Source organism: Triturus cristatus, chromosome 12 (genome assembly GCF_964204655.1).
Source record: "Triturus cristatus chromosome 12, aTriCri1.1, whole genome shotgun sequence".
In the NCBI taxonomy this organism is placed as follows: domain Eukaryota; kingdom Metazoa; phylum Chordata; class Amphibia; order Caudata; family Salamandridae; genus Triturus; species Triturus cristatus.
The window spans coordinates 285,270,163-285,292,370 of record NC_140595.1 but is presented as its reverse complement, the minus strand read 5'-3'; the positions used below and the strand labels follow the sequence as shown (position 1 = coordinate 285,292,370).

The 22,208-nt window shown below is 49.2% G+C and overlaps 1 protein-coding gene across 6 annotated transcripts in view; it reads right to left on the bottom strand.

Annotated features, from left to right (window-relative positions):
- Positions 1-22,208, bottom strand: part of LOC146775882 (death-associated protein kinase 2-like) — a 668,281-nt gene that overhangs the window by 409,250 nt on the left and 236,823 nt on the right. The window lies entirely within an intron of this gene.

The window sequence follows — 22,208 nt, the reverse complement described above, 5'->3', positions numbered from 1 at the left end:
TTACATACTCTTGCATGCTTTTGTGAATTGGCCTAAAAACATCTGAAAGGCCAATTCAAAGAAGAAAAATTACAAAATGTTTATACTTTTAGTAAAACTAGAAGAGACTTCTTTGTAATTATACAAACCGGGAGTTGGACATTTCAGGACTGACTGACAAAGGCTTGTGACAATACATTAAAGGGTACTCGGTTTATCTTCTCCTGCCATCATAAAAGCTTTTGTGCATTAGACCCTTTGGTCGGAATTAGTTTATTGGACAAGGTACTCTGTTGCAATGGCGACAGAGTACTCTGTCCACCAAACTCTTGGTCCGCCGACCCAATTTTGAGGCAGGTGGACTGCCAGGCTTATGCTGACAGGGTAAAATGTACTCCTCTTCTGTAAACTTTCCTCTGACAGCCGAGGGAGTACGTGCCATCGGAAGTAAGCCATCCGACCATTTGCCCCATTTGGAGTGGGCAGTTGTGCACCTTTTTTTTTTTTATTGTCCAGCACCGCTAGATGCTCTGGCCATGGGGGTGAATGAAAATAGAAAAATTACCCCCACATCATGGGCAAAACATCCCATGGTTTTGGTGCTATTCGTTTTTCACTTTTCCAAAAACATACTCCCGCTATTTTTGTAAAAGTAGGAACTTTTACAAGTTCGGTGTAAGCGTCCTTCACCAATGATGGATGGCCACGAAACTTTTAAATGGCTTTGTATTAACTGCTGTGACAGTGGTTCATACAAACCTATAGATGTACCACAGGGACAACAGTGAACTCTAAATTTGGCAGGCAGAGTAAAGCCAGGGTGGCGGACATAAAGAACTCCGCTACCTGACTGCCTTTCGTCTGTCATCCAAACTTCAAATTGGGCCCTTAGTCTTTCAGATACATGGAACCAGAATCACAAAAAAAGTATAAAAGTCAGAAATGTGTGTGTTGTATGTTTCCGGTAATGATTTGCATAGGCATTCGGGAGTTTTACATAAATCACTAGGAATATGCATGCAACTCATGGCAAATCACAGAACTCCATACATGCTCATCCACCTTCATACTTTTTATTGAGAAATGTTGACATGGTTAAAAGACCGGAATACATTTTAAACTTTTAGATTTTTTTCTTTACTTGGAAACATTAATAAGACAATGCTCCAGTCACTTTCCCACTCTATTAGCAGAATTTAGAAGGAGTAACTTTACATGTGTTTGCAGGCTTATAGTTTTGACGACAAAATGTTTCTGAATATACACAGATTTCTGACATTGTGGATGTCACAAGCATTTTGCAAGGCCAGCTTCCAAGTTCCAACTTTCCTATCTTTACATGTAGTTTACTGTTACAGAAAATCTGCCAACTGAAATCTGCCAAGTAAATACTCCTGCTAGGAGTTGTACTACGGAACCATCTAGTTGTAAGGTGTTTAAACCATGTAATAATCCTGAGGAAACCTTCAATGGTCCCCATCAAGGCAAGTTGAGGGGCTTCACACACTCACCACACATTAATTACAGACAGAGGAAAGGGCAAGCAAACTTCGCTAGAAGTACCTGGCATAGGTGCCTGACTGGGGCATGAGGTCTGGGAGGGCTGAGATTAAGGGCGCGGGTAGGCAGCAAAACCTAATTTTATATTTTTAATTTGTAAGGTCACTTCCAGATCATCATTGGTAGTGAAACTGTAAAAATTGCAATTTCCCTTTGGTCAGTGTCTGGCAATGTTTTGTATTTGCATTAACTTTCCACGTGTCATTATAGTTCGCACCATGTAGTAGCACTTCCTTAACCTTGCTATTTTTCTCCCTGACGGATCCCCACTGGTTCATCAAAAGTAGTGGTCTAAGTGCCTTAAAAAAAAGTATGGGAACTGTGATGCTGTGCACAAAGGGGGTGGGGTGACAGAGTGGGGGCAAGGTCAAAGGTATTGCTAAAAAGAAATATTCTGTATCTTCTTTCGGTCTTTCACCTTTAGGTAACTACATATAAAATATGCCACACCTTGAATGGAAAATAAATGCAAGTTAATCAGTGGGAAATGCACTGTCGTACATTAAGAAACCTCTATTAGTTAATGCACTTCCGAAGTCTGTGTCTGTAACCAAAGAGCCACTGAATTGAATCCTGGTTGGTGCAGTGGGAAAATTATGACTTGTGTATGTTTAGTGCTACAGGCTCTCAGTCAGTGACAGAAATATAGATTTTAGTAATGCCCAGACTGTACATAGTACAATTTTGGTTTACCCATCCATGAAAAGCACACAATTCACAGCTCAGCTGGTAACTCCCTTGCAATACCACTCAAAAAGAACACATCTGTGTCATTAGGGGGCTTTCATTGATTCCATCAATTAAAGCCAAAACTGGCTACCAAGCAGCAGTTACATTTGCAGATTCCCCAGTTCTGCACAGTTACATTTCTTTCAGGCAAGCAGGCACCCTGGCCTTTCCCTCGGTTTCCCAGCACAGGAGACAAAGTCTTACATATCAGCTGAAGCATTTCAACTCTCGGAATTACCCGTCCCGGAATAATTCTCTTTTCACAAAAAGTAGGCAAACTGTTATTCTTAAATGAGAAAAGTATGGACATGTGCACCTCAGATCCAGTCCACATTAGCCACTGCTTACCAGTTCGTGCTCTGTGCTCCACCTTTGGGGGTAACCTTGCTCCATTCTAAGACTCTCCTATTTCTCGTATAGAATCATGGCTGGTTTCTAGTCCTTTGAGGGATTGACAAAATGTACACTAATGTGCTGGCTGGAGAGTTATGTCTTCTTGCATACACCGCTAACTTTCTACTGGGTCTACTTGAGACACTTGGAGTTGTACTTATTGTGTGTTCTCCACTCTATACGTAGAGGTGCAGTCTGTGCCATATAGGCACATCTGTTTCAACATCGTTGGGGACTGAAACGCAATATCTTCAACTCTGGATTAGTGTCTCTCTCTCTCTCTCCTTCCCATATTTCCAACCCCATGGTACAGGGCTGACACTGTAACTTCAGGGTCATCTCGCGTTTAGGGGAAGATAAGGACCGGCTTCGGACCAAGTGCACATCACCAGTTTCCTTAACATTTCCACACTATAACATGGAATTTGTGACAGGGAAAATCATCATATCCTAATTCTATAAATCGGGATTTAGGGTTTCGGACTGCACATGTAACTTTTCCCATCCAAGGAATGTGTCTCATAGCTTGGAAATTGCACTTTCCCAATTGCATTACTTCAAATTTTATGCTCCTCTTTTTTTTCTTTTTTCTAATTTCTAACAATGTCATTTAAATATTCTTTGCTATCTCATAATTTTCTTAATCCATTTGATTTTTTTTTCTCTTTTGTCACTTCTCACTTTTTTTTTTTTTTACTTCTTTGATAAGCCTTCATAACCTGTAGTTTTTTCTTTTTGCTTGCCTTTTTTCACCTTGTTCCCCTTGCTGGCTTCTATTTTTCTTTTTGGTATTTTTGTTTTCTTACTTTTTGTCTTTGTTTGGGCGAAATCACTGTATCTCACTTTCCACTTCCTTACCACATTATTTTTACGGCTGACTATTTTGTTTTCCTGACCCTTTTCTAAGTTTTTTTTTTTTTTACAAAGTTCATTTCTTGAGTCAAATTTTTAAACACTTTAATTTTTTTAATAGTAACACTTTAACAGTAATAAATTGGGAAGTAAGAAATAATAAATTGTTGAGGTAAAGCTCATCCATGTTGACTTTCAGATACAAAAAATATTTTGTGGCTTTCACATACAGCGGCAAAATCTTCGAAATTACCAAGTGGTATACATATGTATCTAAATTCAGCTTGAACTAAGTGTAGTCAAAATTAAGATCTTTGCATTTAGCTAAAAGCTTCCATATGTATTTTTTTTCAATGTGTGAAATTTAACACTTCTGCTCATTTGAAACAGCATGCTATTGCTCATCACTTGGTAGCCTATTAATTATGTAATCTTGCTTATTTTGAACGAAAAAGAAATATTTCATTACAGAACTATTCATTTTACAAATTTAAATCAAATGTTTTTCATTTCTATTAGTGTTATTGGGTAAACTATGCACATAGACACCAAACGGCCAGCGAGGCCACATTACAAATCACTTTATGGCTTTTGATAAGGTTACAGAAACCAAATTCAGGAAGGGCTTGTGCTTCTATAAAGAAGGTTTAGAAGGTTAGTTCTAAAATAAATAAAAGTGGCTCCTTATTCATGGGAATATTTGAGCAATATTTAGGTTTACAAATTGAGCACTTAAATCTACTGTTAGTTACATCCCTAATATCTATGGCACAAGAAGCTGCAGAACCCCAGGCAACATGACGTTTTGCTGTTAGATTTCTCAACTTCCCTATGCAATAAAGCCTGTTTTGAGACAATTTGTTGCAACTTGTTTCACTTCTAATGGGCGCTTGTTGCAGTGCTGCAAGTTAGATGAATGTAGTTGCCATTTTGTAACAATTACCTTTTGATTAAACTCCCATGTTGCCCTTCCCCCTCGCTTCCTGCAGATTTGGGGTTGGGCTAAGCTGTTTCTATCTAGCCATCCAGCTAGCAGTAGGAGTCATCCTGGCCAGGGCACAAGTCATATAAAAAGAAGTGGGCGGACTGTCCAACTTAGGCAGTATGCAAGTGACATCATGACGCGTGCCATCAAAGCACATGACGTCACGACGTGTGACTTTTCACGTGGCATCACAGTAAGTGAACTCTCTGAAAGTGACATCACAAGAAGTGACATTGGATACTAAGATCTCACACATATATTTATCAGGTGTATAATGAGTAAATTTAAGTGCATTACGATATTTAACAAATGAGATTTGGAGTCTCAAATAATAAAAAAAATGTAAACCCTGCAACAAAGAAATTGGCAACAAGGAAAAGCATGCTAGTAGATCTGTTCTGCGTAATTGGTTGCAAAGTCTATATTTTAAAATATTTTATGGGGTTAAGGCATCTGCTGCAGAGGTGCCCTGCAAATCTCAGGGAATAATAATAAAATATAATAATAAATAAATATATAAATAAATAAATAAAACTCTGGAGGTTAACACATTTGTTGGAGAGATCTGTGTATTGTGTAGTCCCAAATTTTAATCAAAGTAGTATAGAAGATTAAGTTGTCTCCTGCAAAACAATCACCCACTGTTCTTGGGGGGGGTTGGGCACGGGGTGTTTGGGGATTGTTGAACCTCTATGTTGTTGCTACCTTCTTCAGGTTGGTTATTCATGATATTGTAACACACATGGGGTGTATCTTATACAATGTTGGGAGCATAAATGTGCCACTTAATTATGCAATAGTGCTCTGATATGTGTAAGATATAACATTTGTCAACTGAAAATGCAATAAAATAGGTTTCTAAAAAAAAAGTTGTTTCCTGCAAAGTAAAGCACATCATGTAACATGCAGATCACAGATTTTAATTTTATGTAGATAGGTAAGAGGGTTATTTCTTTGAACACAGAGATCAGTTTGTTACTTCAAGTTCATAAATTGTAATCCTTCAAGTAGATCACGGTGAGCGATGAAGGGCATTTGACTCCTACACCTTGTAACCCTGACTGTCTCATGTAACACATCTTGTACATTGATGTGCACACTGAAGTGATTTATTTTGACTGGATAATGTGTATGTTATATAAAGCGCTCTAACACTCTGCATTGGGAGGAGTAGCGCTATAAAAGATATAAAATAGTGCAAGTTAAATTGTTATTTGTGTAAATACTGGGACAGACAAACCCAGCTGACATTCGTACAGTGCATCCATTTATATACAGGGACTGAACAAGGTAAAAGAAGCATGCATCTCTTAAGTACCTGTGAAGAGATAACAAGCGCTGTGCTTTTGTATCCGCTCTGTGCTTTTGTATCCTCTCTGTTGCATTTGCATGCGAGTGTGAGGTTCCAGGCCGCCTACAGTCTGGATCATAAGGAGGCCTGATGGCCACATAACTTCTGCCGTTATCTTTAGCACAGCTTGAGCTGACCCATGCCCCCCCCCCCCCCCAACCACCCCCACCTCGCTGCCAGCACGTTGCTGCTGGGAATGGAAAGCAGACAATGTGCAGGAGCTGCAGAACGTGTCTCTGTGTCTGAAAAGGACACTAGGACAAGTTCAACATTTCTGTGGGGCCCAACATCTTGAAAATAGTGGGTGACCGCCATGTACGCGTGAGTACCCCCGACTCGTGCCCCGATCCTGGCCGAGTAGGTTTTAAGTGACTCCTTGCTTGATCTTCTCTCTTCGAAACCACCATCTCACAACTTATCACAACTGTGCCAGGTGTCTGCAGGGCCCTCCTGAATCTCCCAGGAATGCAAAGCATTTGAGGCATCATATGTTATATGACAGCAATTCAGGGTATCTAAAACACCTCTTGGCCCTCTTCCTAGACTTGAAGGGCAGTTCATGAAGGCAGAAGGATTCCCCGAGGGTGGCAGAGCGCTGCGGTGCCCTTGGCACACCACGATGAACTCGAACTCCCATTACAGGTGTGATACCACCCACAGCCGAAGGAGTATTGGGGCAGAAATGGTGCCCGCAGAGGGTTGGATTGGTAAGGCGGGCACTCGGGCAATGGCCGAGGGGCTGGTATCTGAGTTCCAGCTGTGGGCTGCTTATTTTGGAAGCCTCAGGGCTGTCTTTGCTGTTCGGATGCCGCCAGAGGCCCAGTTGGCACCCGAGTGTCCTTTCTAGAGGCAGATTGACGTCCATTACCTCCCTTTTATCAACGGGCAGCGGTGTCACTCCCTTTCTCCCTCTGGGCTTGCCCATTAATGTACGCATATTGAGTGGGGGCAGGGAACCTGAGCATAAATGGCCTCACTTGTTTTTTAGGTGTGTTTCACCAGTGTGAACTAATCCGTGCATGTTTTATCTAAATAAAGTTAAGAAAACATGCCTCTGTCAGAGACCCCCCTCCCACCCCCTTCTTTTGATAAAAACTTTGCCGAAGCTGTGCTTTGCGGAAAAGCAATATGCAAATATGGGCCACTTTTTTTTCCAACCCTGTCCAAGCAGACGCCTGTGGTCAGTGCTTCATTTCTGCCTGTGTTACAGCGGCACTCATTTTTGTGGATTAGGACCTATTTTTCATCATCAGACTATGACCCAGAGGAAGAGAGAGAAGAAATGAAAAAACAATTGGGGAAGAGACAAAGCGGTAAACAGAAACCGATGGAGAAAAAGGGACTAAAAAGAAGCTGCGAGAGTGAAATGAAGAGACATGAAATGAAGTGTTGGGTACTAGAAGAAAGTGGTAGTGGGTAGAATCCACACCAGACATCCTTGGTATTCTGTACCTCTGGCTTTCGTCAGAGACAGCGGAGAACTCCTTTTAAACACTGTGGCACCTTTCGCTATATAGAACAATTTTTACAAGTTAGGCCCTGCGGCCTGTGCCCACAGACACGTCGGGGCCCGGTGGTTCTCGCACTTCGAGGACTGCTTTGGAAAGGCTGCTGGACCAAGGCCTGCCGCGCGGACAGTGTGTGCGCACGCGCCGTCACTACGACCTGGCCAGTTAATGCACAAACCCCGCGAGCAGTGCTCCCCGCAGCTCTGCTTTGTGGCGGGTCTTTCTTGTCCACAACTTTTATCACTGCCAAGGGACCCGGAGCAGTTGAGCCGGAGGAAGGAAAGAACAGTGTATAAGTGCCAATCCCAGGAAAGGAGAACTGCTATCAGCAATAAATCGAAAACAGAAGGAAATGTACACTTGGCTGACACCAAGGGTGAAAAAAACAATTAATGTACAGTCAGGAATTGAATAGCAGCGGCTTGATTGTGTCACAAGGAATAACGGTAGAGCGGGATGTACCGTTATTTTATTCTGAACATATAAGCAGCCACGAGCGTATAATAACATTTTTTAGTTTACCTTAGTAAAGTGCTATGCGTCTCATTGTGGTAACTTGATACACTGGTAAACATTACCATGAAATGGTAATTCAGCAGGTAGGATCACTGCTGCAGAGATCTGTGGGTAACAAAAGGTCACAGGAACCAATCCTAGCAGAACCACGGCTGCCTTTCAACCTTCTGACTTCCTAGAATTCCGCTCCGCTCGCGGAATTCGGGGACTCCGCTCTCGCTAAATTCAGCATTTCACAAAGTAGCGGAATGAATTTTCGGTTGGCGCACTGGAGCTGGGTTTTTGCGAGCACTCGCGAGCGCTGGCATGATTTGCTGCTACCCACGAGCGCCAGCAAAATTTGCCACCTGCCAGTGCCAGCGATACTTGACGACCACTATCACGGCTTTAGGCAGCGCCCACGACATCCGGCACCTTTTTTCTTAAGACAGCGAGCGCAAGATAGCGCCAGTGACCGCAGCTGCATCTTCGTGCAGATTTTCTCCTCATGGTGCTGTTCGCGTGCGATTTCGCGCAATAGAACGCGCATCTTGTTGCTGTACATCATGGATACACACAAACTTTCTCTCGGGGCCAAAATAACAGTTTTGTTTGTGGCCGAGGGCCGCACCGGTGGGGGTAGGGTCAGTGGCGGGCGAGGTCAGTGGGGGGCGGGGCTAAAGTTAAAAAAATTAAACCCGTTTCAAAACAGACAATGCTGTATTTCAAAAGCAGATGTAACTACAAAGAATACATTTTGAGAAACATTTTTATTAGCAGGCTCTCTCTCTATTAGTCTCTGTCAGTCTTGCTACCTCAGTCAATCTCTCTCAGTCAGTCTCTCTCTCTCTCAGTCAGTCTCTCTCTCTCTGTCAGTCTCTCTCTCTCTCTCAGTCAGTCTCAGTCAGTCAGTCTCTCTCTCTCTCTCAGTCAGTCTCAGTCAGTCAGTCTCAGTCAGTCAGTCAGTCTCAGTCAGTCAGTCAGTCTCTCTCAGTCAGTCTCTCTCAGTCAGTCTCAGTCAGTCTCTCTCTCAGTCAGTCTCAGTCAGTCTCTCTCTGTCAGTCTCAGTCAGTCTCTCTCTCAGTCAGTCTCTCTCTCAGTCTCTCTCTCAGTCAGTCTCAGTCAGTCTCTCTCTCAGTCAGTCAGTCTCAGTCAGTCTCTCTCTCAGTCAGTCAGTCTCAGTCAGTCTCTCTCTCAGTCAGTCAGTCACAGTCAGTCTCTCTCTCAGTCAGTCTCAGTCAGTCAGTCTCTCTCTCAGTCAGTCTCAGTCAGTCAGTCTCTCTCTCAGTCAGTCACAGTCAGTCTCTCTCTCAGTCAGTCTCAGTCAGTCAGTCTCTCTCTCTCAGTCAGTCTCTCTCTCAGTCAGTCTCAGTCAGTCAGTCTCTCTCTCAGTCAGTCACAGTCAGTCAGTCAGTCTCTCTCAGTCAGTCTCAGTCAGTCAGTCTCTCTCTCAGTCAGTCTCAGTCAGTCAGTCTCTCTCTCAGTCAGTCAGTCAGTCAGTCTCTCTCTCAGTCAGTCAGTCAGTCAGTCTCTCTCTCAGTCAGTCTCAGTCAGTCAGTCTCTCTCAGTCAGTCTCTCTCAGTCAGTCTCAGTCAGTCTCTCTCTCAGTCAGTCTCAGTCAGTCTCTCTCTATCAGTCTCAGTCAGTCTCTCTCTCAGTCAGTCTCTCTCTCAGTCTCTCTCTCAGTCAGTCTCTCTCTCAGTCAGTCAGTCACAGTCAGTCTCTCTCTCAGTCAGTCTGTCTCTCTCTCAGTCAGTCTCAGTCAGTCAGTCTCTCTCTCAGTCAGTCACAGTCAGTCTCTCTCTCAGTCAGTCTCAGTCAGTCAGTCTCTCTCTCTCAGTCAGTCTCTCTCTCAGTCAGTCTCAGTCAGTCAGTCTCTCTCTCAGTCAGTCTCAGTCAGTCAGTCTCTCTCTCAGTCAGTCACAGTCAGTCAGTCAGTCTCTCTCTCAGTCAGTCTCAGTCAGTCAGTCTCTCTCTCAGTCAGTCTCAGTCAGTCAGTCTCTCTCTCAGTCAGTCAGTCAGTCTCTCTCTCAGTCAGTCAGTCAGTCAGTCTCTCTCTCAGTCAGTCAGTCTCTCTCTCAGTCAGTCAGTCTCTCTCTCAGTCAGTCAGTCTCTCTCTCAGTCAGTCTCAGTCAGTCAGTCTCTCCCTCAGCCAGTCTCAGTCAGTCAGTCTCTCTCTCAGTCAGTCTCAGTCAGTCAGTCTCTCCCTCAGCCAGTCTCAGTCAGTCAGTCTCTCTCTCAGTCAGTCTCAGTCAGTCAGTCTCTCTCTCAGTCAGTCAGTCAGTCTCTCTCTCAGTCAGTCTCAGTCAGTCTCTCTCTCAGTCAGTCTCTCTCAGTCTCTCTCTCAGTCAGTCTCAGTCAGTCTCTCTCTCAGTCAGTCTCAGTCAGTCTCTCTCTCAGTCAGTCTCAGTCAGTCAGTCTCTCTCTCAGTCAGTCACAGTCAGTCAGTCAGTCTCTCTCTCAGTCAGTCTCAGTCAGTCAGTCTCTCTCTCAGTCAGTCTCAGTCAGTCAGTCTCTCTCTCAGTCAGTCAGTCAGTCTCTCTCTCAGTCAGTCAGTCAGTCAGTCTCTCTCTCAGTCAGTCAGTCTCTCTCTCAGTCAGTCAGTCTCTCTCTCAGTCAGTCAGTCTCTCTCTCAGTCAGTCTCAGTCAGTCAGTCTCTCCCTCAGCCAGTCTCAGTCAGTCAGTCTCTCTCTCAGTCAGTCTCAGTCAGTCAGTCTCTCCCTCAGCCAGTCTCAGTCAGTCAGTCTCTCTCTCAGTCAGTCTCAGTCAGTCAGTCTCTCTCTCAGTCAGTCAGTCTCTCTCTCAGTCAGTCAGTCTCAGTCAGTCTCTCTCTCAGTCAGTCAGTCACAGTCAGTCTCTCTCTCAGTCAGTCTCAGTCAGTCAGTCTCTCTCTCAGTCAGTCTCAGTCAGTCAGTCTCTCTCTCAGTCAGTCACAGTCAGTCTCTCTCTCAGTCAGTCTCAGTCAGTCAGTCTCTCTCTCTCAGTCAGTCTCTCTCTCAGTCAGTCTCAGTCAGTCAGTCTCTCTCTCAGTCAGTCACAGTCAGTCAGTCAGTCTCTCTCAGTCAGTCTCAGTCAGTCAGTCTCTCTCTCAGTCAGTCTCAGTCAGTCAGTCTCTCTCTCAGTCAGTCAGTCAGTCAGTCTCTCTCTCAGTCAGTCAGTCAGTCAGTCTCTCTCTCAGTCAGTCTCAGTCAGTCAGTCTCTCTCAGTCAGTCTCTCTCAGTCAGTCTCAGTCAGTCTCTCTCTCAGTCAGTCTCAGTCAGTCTCTCTCTATCAGTCTCAGTCAGTCTCTCTCTCAGTCAGTCTCTCTCTCAGTCTCTCTCTCAGTCAGTCTCTCTCTCAGTCAGTCAGTCACAGTCAGTCTCTCTCTCAGTCAGTCTGTCTCTCTCTCAGTCAGTCTCAGTCAGTCAGTCTCTCTCTCAGTCAGTCACAGTCAGTCTCTCTCTCAGTCAGTCTCAGTCAGTCAGTCTCTCTCTCTCAGTCAGTCTCTCTCTCAGTCAGTCTCAGTCAGTCAGTCTCTCTCTCAGTCAGTCTCAGTCAGTCAGTCTCTCTCTCAGTCAGTCACAGTCAGTCAGTCAGTCTCTCTCTCAGTCAGTCTCAGTCAGTCAGTCTCTCTCTCAGTCAGTCTCAGTCAGTCAGTCTCTCTCTCAGTCAGTCAGTCAGTCTCTCTCTCAGTCAGTCAGTCAGTCAGTCTCTCTCTCAGTCAGTCAGTCTCTCTCTCAGTCAGTCAGTCTCTCTCTCAGTCAGTCAGTCTCTCTCTCAGTCAGTCAGTCTCTCTCTCAGTCAGTCTCAGTCAGTCAGTCTCTCCCTCAGCCAGTCTCAGTCAGTCAGTCTCTCTCTCAGTCAGTCTCAGTCAGTCAGTCTCTCCCTCAGCCAGTCTCAGTCAGTCAGTCTCTCTCTCAGTCAGTCTCAGTCAGTCAGTCTCTCTCTCAGTCAGTCTCAGTCAGTCTCTCTCTCAGTCAGTCTCTCTCAGTCTCTCTCTCAGTCAGTCTCAGTCAGTCTCTCTCTCAGTCAGTCTCAGTCAGTCTCTCTCTCAGTCAGTCTCAGTCAGTCTCTCTCTCAGTCAGTCTCAGTCAGTCAGTCTCTCTCAGTCAGTCTCAGTCAGTCAGTCTCTCTCTCAGTCAGTCTCAGTCAGTCTCAGTCAGTCTCTCTCTCAGTCAGTCTCAGTCAGTCTCAGTCAGTCTCTCTCTCAGTCAGTCTCAGTCAGTCAGTCAGTCTCTCTCTCAGTCAGTCTCAGTCAGTCAGTCTCTCTCTCAGTCAGTCTCAGTCAGTCAGTCTCTCTCTCAGTCAGTCTCAGTCAGTCAGTCTCTCTCTGTCAGTCTCAGTCAGTCTCTCTCTCAGCCACTCAGTCTCTCAGCCACTCAGTCTCTCAGCCACTCAGTCTCTCAGCCACTCAGTCTCTCAGCCACTCAGTCTCTCAGCCACTCAGTCTCTCAGCCACTCAGTCTCTCAGCCACTCAGTCTCTCAGCCACTCAGTCTCTCAGCCACTCAGTCTCTCAGCCACTCAGTCTCTCAGCCACTCAGTCTCTCAGCCACTCAGTCTCTCAGCCACTCAGTCTCCCAGTCACTCAGTCTCCCAGTCACTCAGTCTCCCAGTCACTCAGTCTCCCAGTCACTCAGTCTCCCAGTCACTCAGTCTCCCAGTCACTCAGTCTCCCAGTCACTCAGTCTCCCAGTCACTCAGTCTCCCAGTCACTCAGTGTGTCTCTCTGTCTCCCTGTCAGTCAGTCTCGCTGGCAGTCTCTCTCTCTGTTAGTCTTCCAGTCTCTCTCAGTCAGTCTCTCACTGTCAGAGAGTATCTCTGTCAGTCAGTATCTCTGTCAGTCAGTATCTCTGTCAGGCAGTATCTCTGTCAGTCAGTATCTCTGTCAGAGAGTATCTCTGTCAGAGAGTATCTCTGTCAGAGAGTATCTCTGTCAGTCAGTATCTCTGTCAGTCAGTATCTCTGTCAGTCAGTATCTCTGTCAGTCAGTATCTCTGTCAGAGAGTATCTCTGTCAGTCAGTATCTCTGTCAGTCAGTATCTCTGTCAGTCAGTATCTCTGTCAGTCAGTATCTCTGTCAGGCAGTATCTCTGTCAGGCAGTATCTCTGTCAGGCAGTATCTCTGTCAGGCAGTATCTCTGTCAGGCAGTATCTCTGTCAGGCAGTATCTCTGTCAGGCAGTATCTCTGTTAGGCAGTATCTCTCTCCACTCTTTCTCTCCACTCTTTCTCTCCACTCTTTCTCTCCACTCTTTCTCTCCACTCTCTCTCTCTGGCCACTCTCTCTGGCCACTCTCTCTGGCCACTCTCTCTGGCCACTCTCTCTGGCCACTCTCTCCCTCTCGCTCCACTCTCTCCCTCTCGCTCCACTCGCTCCACTCTCTCTCGCTCGCCCTCTCCACTCTCGCTCGCCCTCTCCACTCTCGCTCGCCCTCTCCACTCTCGCTCGCCCTCTCCACTCTCGCTCGCCCTCTCCACTCTCGCTCGCCCTCTCCACTCTCGCTCGCCCTCTCCACTCTCGCTCGCCCTCTCCACTCTCGCTCGCCCTCTCCACTCTCGCTCGCCCTCTCCACTCTCGCTCGCCCTCTCCACTCTCGCTCGCCCTCTCCACTCTCGCTCGCCCTCTCCACTCTCGCTCGCCCCCTCCACTCTCGCTCGCCCCCTCCACTCTCGCTCGCCCCCTCCACTCTCGCTCGCCCCCTCCACTCTCGCTCGCCCCCTCCACTCTCGCTCGCCCCCTCCACTCTGGCTCGCCCCCTCCACTCTGGCTCGCCCTCTCCACTCTGGCTCGCCCTCTCCACTCTGACTCGCCCTCTCCACTCTGGCTCGCCCTCTCCACTCTGGCTCGCCCTCTCCACTCTGGCTCGCCCTCTCCACTCTGGCTCGCCCTCTCCACTCTGGCTCGCCCTCTCCACTCTCGCTCGCCCTCTCCACTCTCGCTCGCCCTCTCCACTCTCAGTCTCTCTCTCAGTCACTCAGTCTCTCAGCCACTCAGTCTCTCAGCCACTCAGTCTCTCAGCCACTCAGTCTCTCAGCCACTCAGTCTCTCAGCCACTCAGTCTCTCAGCCACTCAGTCTCTCAGCCACTCAGTCTCTCAGCCACTCAGTCTCCCAGTCACTCAGTCTCCCAGTCACTCAGTCTCCCAGTCACTCAGTCTCCCAGTCACTCAGTCTCCCAGTCACTCAGTGTGTCTCTCTGTCTCCCTGTCAGTCAGTCTCGCTGGCAGTCTCTCTCTCTGTTAGTCTTCCAGTCTCTCTCAGTCAGTCTCTCACTGTCAGAGAGTATCTCTGTCAGTCAGTATCTCTGTCAGGCAGTATCTCTGTCAGTGAGTATCTCTGTCAGAGAGTATCTCTGTCAGAGAGTATCTCTGTCAGTCAGTATCTCTGTCAGTCAGTATCTGTCAGAGAGTATCTCTGTCAGTCAGTATCTCTGTCAGTCAGTATCTCTGTCAGTCAGTATCTCTGTCAGTCAGTATCTCTGTCAGGCAGTATCTCTGTCAGGCAGTATCTCTGTCAGGCAGTATCTCTGTCAGGCAGTATCTCTGTCAGGCAGTAACTCTGTCAGGCAGTATCTCTGTCAGGCAGTATCTCTGTCAGGCAGTATCTCTGTCAGGCAGTATCTCTGTCAGGCAGTATCTCTGTTAGGCAGTATCTCTCTCCACTCTTTCTCTCCACTCTTTCTCTCCACTCTTTCTCTCCACTCTTTCTCTCCACTCTTTCTCTCCACTCTTTCTCTCCACTCTTTCTCTCCACTCTTTCTCTCCACTCTTTCTCTCCACTCTTTCTCTCCACTCTTTCTCTCCACTCTTTCTCTCCACTCTTTCTCTCCACTCTTTCTCTCCACTCTTTCTCTCCACTCTCTCTCTCTGGCCACTCTCTCTGGCCACTCTCTCTGGCCACTCTTTCTCTCCACTCTTTCTCTCCACTCTTTCTCTCCACTCTTTCTCTCCACTCTTTCTCTCCACTCTTTCTCTCCACTCTTTCTCTCCACTCTTTCTCTCCACTCTCTCTCTCCACTCTCTCTGGCCACTCTCTCTGGCCACTCTCTCTGGCCACTCTCTCTGGCCACTCTCTCTGGCCACTCTCTCTGGCCACTCTCTCTGGCCACTCTCTCTGGCCACTCTCTCTGGCCACTCTCTCTGGCCACTCTCTCTGGCCACTCTCTCTGGCCACTCTCTCTGGCCACTCTCTCTGGCCACTCTCTCCCTCTCGCTGCACTCTCTCCCTCTCGCTCCACTCTCTCCCTCTCGCTCCACTCTCTCCCTCTCGCTCCACTCGCTCCGCTCGCCCTCTCCACTCTCGCTCGCCCTCTCCACTCTCGCTCGCCCTCTCCACTCTCGCTCGCCCTCTCCACTCTCGCTCGCCCTCTCCACTCTCGCTCGCCCTCTCCACTCTCGCTCGCCCTCTCCACTCTCGCTCGCCCTCTCCACTCTCGCTCGCCCTCTCCACTCTCGCTCGCCCTCTCCACTCTCGCTCGCCCTCTCCACTCTCGCTCGCCCTCTCCACTCTCGCTCGCCCCCTCCACTCTCGCTCGCCCCCTCCACTCTCGCTCGCCCCCTCCACTCTCGCTCGCCCCCTCCACTCTCGCTCGCCCCCTCCACTCTCGCTCGCCCCCTCCACTCTCGCTCGCCCCCTCCACTCTCGCTCGCCCCCTCCACTCTGGCTCGCCCCCTCCACTCTGGCTCGCCCCCTCCACTCTGGCTCGCCCCCTCCACTCTGGCTCGCCCCCTCCACTCTGGCTCGCCCCCTCCACTCTGGCTCGCCCCCTCCACTCTGGCTCGCCCCCTCCACTCTGGCTCGCCCTCTCCACTCTGGCTCGCCCTCTCCACTCTGGCTCGCCCTCTCCACTCTGGCTCGCCCTCTCCACTCTGGCTCGCCCTCTCCACTCTGGCTCGCCCTCTCCACTCTGGCTCGCCCTCTCCACTCTGGCTCGCCCTCTCCACTCTGGCTCGCCCTCTCCACTCTCGCTCGCCCTCTCCACTCTCGCTCGCCCTCTCCACTCTCGCTCGCCCTCTCCACTCTGGCTCGCCCTCTCCACTCTGGCTCGCCCTCTCCACTCTGGCTCGCCCTCTCCACTCTGGCTCGCCCTCTCCACTCTGGCTCGCCCTCTCCACTCTGGCTCGCCCTCTCCACTCTGGCTCGCCCTCTCCACTCTGGCTCGCCCTCTCCACTCTGGCTCGCCCTCTCCACTCTGGCTCGCCCTCTCCACTCTGGCTCGCCCTCTCCACTCTGGCTCGCCCTCTCCACTCTGGCTCGCCCCCTCCACTCTCGCTCGCCCCCTCCACTCTCGCTCGCCCCCTCCACTCTCGCTCGCCCCCTCCACTCTGGCTCGCCCTCTCCACTCTGGCTCGCCCTCTCCACTCTGGCTCGCCCTCTCCACTCTGGCTCGCCCTCTCCACTCTGGCTCGCCCTCTCCACTCTGGCTCGCCCTCTCCACTCTGGCTCGCCCTCTCCACTCTCGCTCGCCCTCTCCACTCTCGCTCGCCCTCTCCACTCTCAGTCTCTCTCTCAGTCACTCAGTCTCTCAGCCACTCAGTCTCTCAGCCACTCAGTCTCTCAGCCACTCAGTCTCTCAGCCACTCAGTCTCTCAGCCACTCAGTCTCTCAGCCACTCAGTCTCTCAGCCACTCAGTCTCTCAGCCACTCAGTCTCCCAGTCACTCAGTCTCCCAGTCACTCAGTCTCCCAGTCACTCAGTCTCCCAGTCACTCAGTCTCCCAGTCACTCAGTGTGTCTCTCTGTCTCCCTGTCAGTCAGTCTCGCTGGCAGTCTCTCTCTCTGTTAGTCTTCCAGTCTCTCTCAGTCAGTCTCTCACTGTCAGAGAGTATCTCTGTCAGTCAGTATCTCTGTCAGGCAGTATCTCTGTCAGTGAGTATCTCTGTCAGAGAGTATCTCTGTCAGAGAGTATCTCTGTCAGAGAGTATCTCTGTCAGTCAGTATCTGTCAGTCAGTATCTCTGTCAGTCAGTATCTCTGTCAGTCAGTATCTCTGTCAGTCAGTATCTCTGTCAGTCAGTATCTCTGTCAGGCAGTATCTCTGTCAGGCAGTATCTCTGTCAGGCAGTATCTCTGTCAGGCAGTATCTCTGTCAGGCAGTATCTCTGTTAGGCAGTATCTCTCTCCACTCTTTCTCTCCACTCTTTCTCTCCACTCTTTCTCTCCACTCTTTCTCTCCACTCTTTCTCTCCACTCTTTCTCTCCACTCTTTCTCTCCACTCTTTCTCTCCACTCTTTCTCTCCACTCTTTCTCTCCACTCTTTCTCTCCACTCTTTCTCTCCACTCTTTCTCTCCACTCTTTCTCTCCACTCTCTCTCTCTGGCCACTCTCTCTGGCCACTCTCTCTGGCCACTCTTTCTCTCCACTCTTTCTCTCCACTCTTTCTCTCCACTCTTTCTCTCCACTCTTTCTCTCCACTCTTTCTCTCCACTCTTTCTCTCCACTCTTTCTCTCCACTCTTTCTCTCCACTCTTTCTCTCCACTCTTTCTCTCCACTCTTTCTCTCCACTCTCTCTGGCCACTCTCTCTGGCCACTCTCTCTGGCCACTCTCTCTGGCCACTCTCTCTGGCCACTCTCTCTGGCCACTCTCTCTGGCCACTCTCTCTGGCCACTCTCTCTGGCCACTCTCTCTGGCCACTCTCTCTGGCCACTCTCTCCCTCTCGCTGCACTCTCTCCCTCTCGCTCCACTCTCTCCCTCTCGCTCCACTCTCTCCCTCTCGCTCCACTCTCTCCCTCTCGCTCCACTCTCTCCCTCTCGCTCCACTCTCTCCCTCTCGCTCCACTCTCTCCCTCTCGCTCCACTCTCTCCCTCTCGCTCCACTCTCTCCCTCTCGCTCCACTCTCTCCCTCTCGCTCCACTCTCTCCCTCTCGCTCCACTCGCTCCGCTCGCCCTCTCCACTCTCGCTCGCCCTCTCCACTCTCGCTCGCCCTCTCCACTCTCGCTCGCCCTCTCCACTCTCGCTCGCCCTCTCCACTCTCGCTCGCCCTCTCCACTCTCGCTCGCCCTCTCCACTCTCGCTCGCCCTCTCCACTCTCGCTCGCCCTCTCCACTCTCGCTCGCCCCCTCCACTCTCGCTCGCCCCCTCCACTCTCGCTCGCCCCCTCCACTCTCGCTCGCCCCCTCCACTCTCGCTCGCCCCCTCCACTCTCGCTCGCCCCCTCCACTCTGGCTCGCCCCCTCCACTCTGGCTCGCCCCCTCCACTCTGGCTCGCCCCCTCCACTCTGGCTCGCCCCCTCCACTCTGGCTCGCCCCCTCCACTCTGGCTCGCCCCCTCCACTCTGGCTCGCCCCCTCCACTCTGGCTCGCCCCCTCCACTCTGGCTCGCCCCCTCCACTCTGGCTCGCCCCCTCCACTCTGGCTCGCCCCCTCCACTCTGGCTCGCCCCCTCCACTCTGGCTCGCCCTCTCCACTCTGGCTCGCCCTCTCCACTCTGGCTCGCCCTCTCCACTCTGGCTCGCCCTCTCCACTCTGGCTCGCCCTCTCCACTCTGGCTCGCCCTCTCCACTCTGGCTCGCCCTCTCCACTCTGGCTCGCCCTCTCCACTCTGGCTCGCCCTCTCCACTCTGGCTCGCCCTCTCCACTCTGGCTCGCCCTCTCCACTCTGGCTCGCCCTCTCCACTCTGGCTCGCCCTCTCCACTCTGGCTCGCCCTCTCCACTCTGGCTCGCCCTCTCCACTCTGGCTCGCCCTCTCCACTCTGGCTCGCCCTCTCCACTCTGGCTCGCCCTCTCCACTCTGGCTCGCCCTCTCCACTCTGGCTCGCCCTCTCCACTCTGGCTCGCCCTCTCCACTCTGGCTCGCCCTCTCCACTCTGGCTCGCCCTCTCCACTCTCGCTCGCCCTCTCCACTCTCGCTCGCCCTCTCCACTCTCGCTCGCCCTCTCCACTCTCGCTCGCCCTCTCCACTCTCGCTCGCCCTCTCCACTCTCGCTCGCCCTCTCCACTCTCGCTCGCCCTCTCCACTCTCGCTCGCCCTCTCCACTCTCGCTCGCCCTCTCCACTCTCGCTCGCCCTCTCCACTCTCGCTCGCCCTCTCCACTCTCGCCCTCTCCACTCTCGCCCTCTCCACTCTCGCCCTCTCCACTCTCGCCCTCTCCACTCTCGCCCTCTCCACTCTCGCCCTCTCCACTCTCGCCCTCTCCACTCTCGCCCTCTCCACTCTCGCCCTCTCCACTCTCGCCCTCTCCACTCTCGCTCTCTCTCTGAGGGGCCATGGGTACATTACCTTAAAGGTCCGCAGGCCGCCAAGAAAGGCCTGCCGGGCCGCTGGCGGCCCGCGGGCTGTACTATGAGTAACACGGCTGTACATCAAAGTGTAGCAAGAATGGGAGTGTTGAGCAGCTAAGCCAGTTCCCAGAATTCCGCAGGGTATCACTGAGCTTTTTGGGTGCTCCATGGAATTCCGCATAGCAGAACTCTGCAAGCACCACCCAGGCCTAGATTTGGGATAACATTAATGCTTGTTGATACCAGAGTGTGTTGTGCACTGAGATCAGCAGTTATTTAGTACACATTTATGCTATTACATATGCCCTTGCAGCACCTTTGACAGTCCAGAGCTTTCCACATACTCTGGGGGGTCACCATAACAGAGAGGAGTCAGATTCAGCTGGTGATTGCGTTTCACTGGGATTCTCTCCTGGTCATAATCGCGGTTAGAAGGCCATGTCTTATTCAGTGATCTGAGGATGAGTGATTTTAGTGTTCAAGGTTTAAGGCTGGGGGGCTTGGTTTGCTACGGATAGGTCAATAGGAATCTAATAACCCGCGCAGGCGCATTTGTGAATGTGTGTGTGTGTTTCACGGTAGCTAGAGCTGATGGGCCTGAAATTGCTTATGGCATATTTGGACGTATCTGTGCCATCTTGCATGTATGTTAGAAGTGCGGTCCAATTACTTTTTTGTTGGATGCTTGTGCCTGCATTGTCAAGGCGGAAGTGCTTTTGTGAGAAAGAAAGTAGCCAACTTTATGGCTTGTTGAATGCTTGTAAGTTGTTTGTGTAATGTTGTTTGTTTGAATTGTGTTTATAGTCACTACTGCCTTAGTATCTTCAAGCACTTGTGGGCGGCTAGCATTTTGGTGTCTGGACTTACGTGCATGCTTAGAGTCATCTACCTAGAGTCAATCCATCCACAGAAGCAGAAAAGCACTATTTTTATGGTCGGCAATGACCATCTTTTACGTGGTATTCTCCCAGATTTTAGTTTTCTTTTGTTGAACCGCTTTTGCTGGCCATACAACTCTGCTCACTTTACTCCTGCTAGCCTGCAGTAAAGTGCTTGTGCTCTCCTCTCTTTACATTTTTTCATATTATTAGTTTCCCTAAGTACTGGTCTGCTTCGGTCACATTAACCCCATGCATCGGTGACAATCTGCTCTTGAGCACTTTGTTTTGTTCTGTTCCCATTTCTCTCTACCAAGAAAAAGTTTTTTATGAATATACCCCTTTACATCGCTTGCGTTTACAATGCATGCGATTACAACGCGGTCGTTACAACGACCGCTTTGTTACATTGTAGTACCATTACAACGCAGGTGGTTACAACGACTTGTTCTAGGGGCCGTGCTGGACTTCGGAATAGTATAATTTACTATTCCGACTCCCGTGTGTGCAACAGTAGGTAAGGAGTTGGAATAGTAAATTATACTATTCCTTAGTTTAGAGCGCCTCCCTAGATCAAGTCGTTGTAACGACTTGCATTTTATTGGTACTGCGATATAACAACATGGTCGTTGTAAGGAACGCGCTGTAATCGCATGCAATGTGATGGCTGTGTTCCGTTTTTATTACTCGTTTTTTAAAATTTACATTTTACAGAAGTAAGACCTACCATGTTTTACTTGATGATGCTCAGGGATATCCACACTGGTGCGTGTAGCTAATTTTTTAAAGTTCTGTAATCAAGTTGCAGGAGGCTTGGGTTTAGTAGGATAGTCCTTTACTTTTGGGGGGGTTACATTTGCATTTTCTCAAGACGTTTAGCTTGTAATAATGATTGTTAGCTTGTGATATTGGGGACTGGTACAACAGTCATGTGATCATTAAAATCCTTTTGGTTTATGCCCTTGATTCACTAATGATTTTTGTCATATACAAGGATTCAGATGAGCAGTCATGATTATTGGATGTTTTATTGTATGTCGTATCTGCTATTTTAATGTAAACCTGTTTTTAGATATGTTTTACAAGTTTTATGTTTTTTCTGCATCGTTTGTGGTTATATTTTAAGCAAATAAAGATTTATACTACTACTACTGCTACATGTTACAATTGGCATAACCAAAACTGGCACAGTTAATCTACTAATAAGTTCCTAGTTTATGGTACTAGGGCCTGTAAATCTAATGCTACCAATGGGCCACAGTACTCATTGTGCCACCCACAAAAGTAGCACCGTAAAACATATCTCCAGGCATGCCATGAAGTTTTAAACTGACAATTCAACCAGACAAACCTTTTGCCAGGCATAAATCTACCTCTTTCTTACCTATAAGCCACCCCCAAGGTAGGCACTGAATGCCCATATGCCAGGGTGCCTGGTATTTAAAAAGTAGAACGTGTATGTTTAATGTTTTACCTGTCCTGGCAGTGACAAAACTGCAAAGTGGTTTTTCACTGTGGCAAATCTGGCTCTCCCATCAGTTAACACTGGTTTACAACATTACCTTTATTAAGCCCTAAATTCAGTTTGGGAATAGCTGGAAAAATGGTTGAAGTGCTAATTTTAATAGTAACTTAAAATCCAACTTAATGGTCTAGTCGAATTCTAGAAATGTACTATTTTCCTGCCTAAAACCAAATTGCTTTCCTGCCAGGATCCATCTCTCACCTGACCCATGATGGCTCCCCTGTGATTGTGTATTGCTCTCGCAAAGGGCTGTAGGTGTGAGGAGGGGGACTCCTCTCTTGACAGGATGGCATTGGGGCCTGTGCCCAACCTCATCCTGAGCTTTGAAAGATGCCTACCTTGTCACTGACAAATGAAGAGAACACCTTCACCTGCCTTCCTTTTGCCTCTCTAGTCAGGTTAGCACCAAACCCAGTAGGGTAGAGTATCTTACTGGCACTGGTTGGAGGGGGTGGACAAAGACTTCCCCTCCACCTATAGGCTGGCACTTGGTATAAAACTAGATCCCCAGACATCTCCTCGGAACACTTCTGAACCTGTGAAGATCAGAAGGACTGCTCATCTGTCTGAATGCTGAAGGAAGACTAGACCTGCTTGTCTTGAACCCAGGACCTCAGAAGTGGCTTCAAGAGTCAGTTGGCTGATCTCCTGTTTGAGCAACAGGGACACAAGCTTCCAAAGGCAGCTCCCCCCACAATTACACAGTTAACCCATTCCAACTGGACGAGCCCTTGTCCCTGGTGTCGGT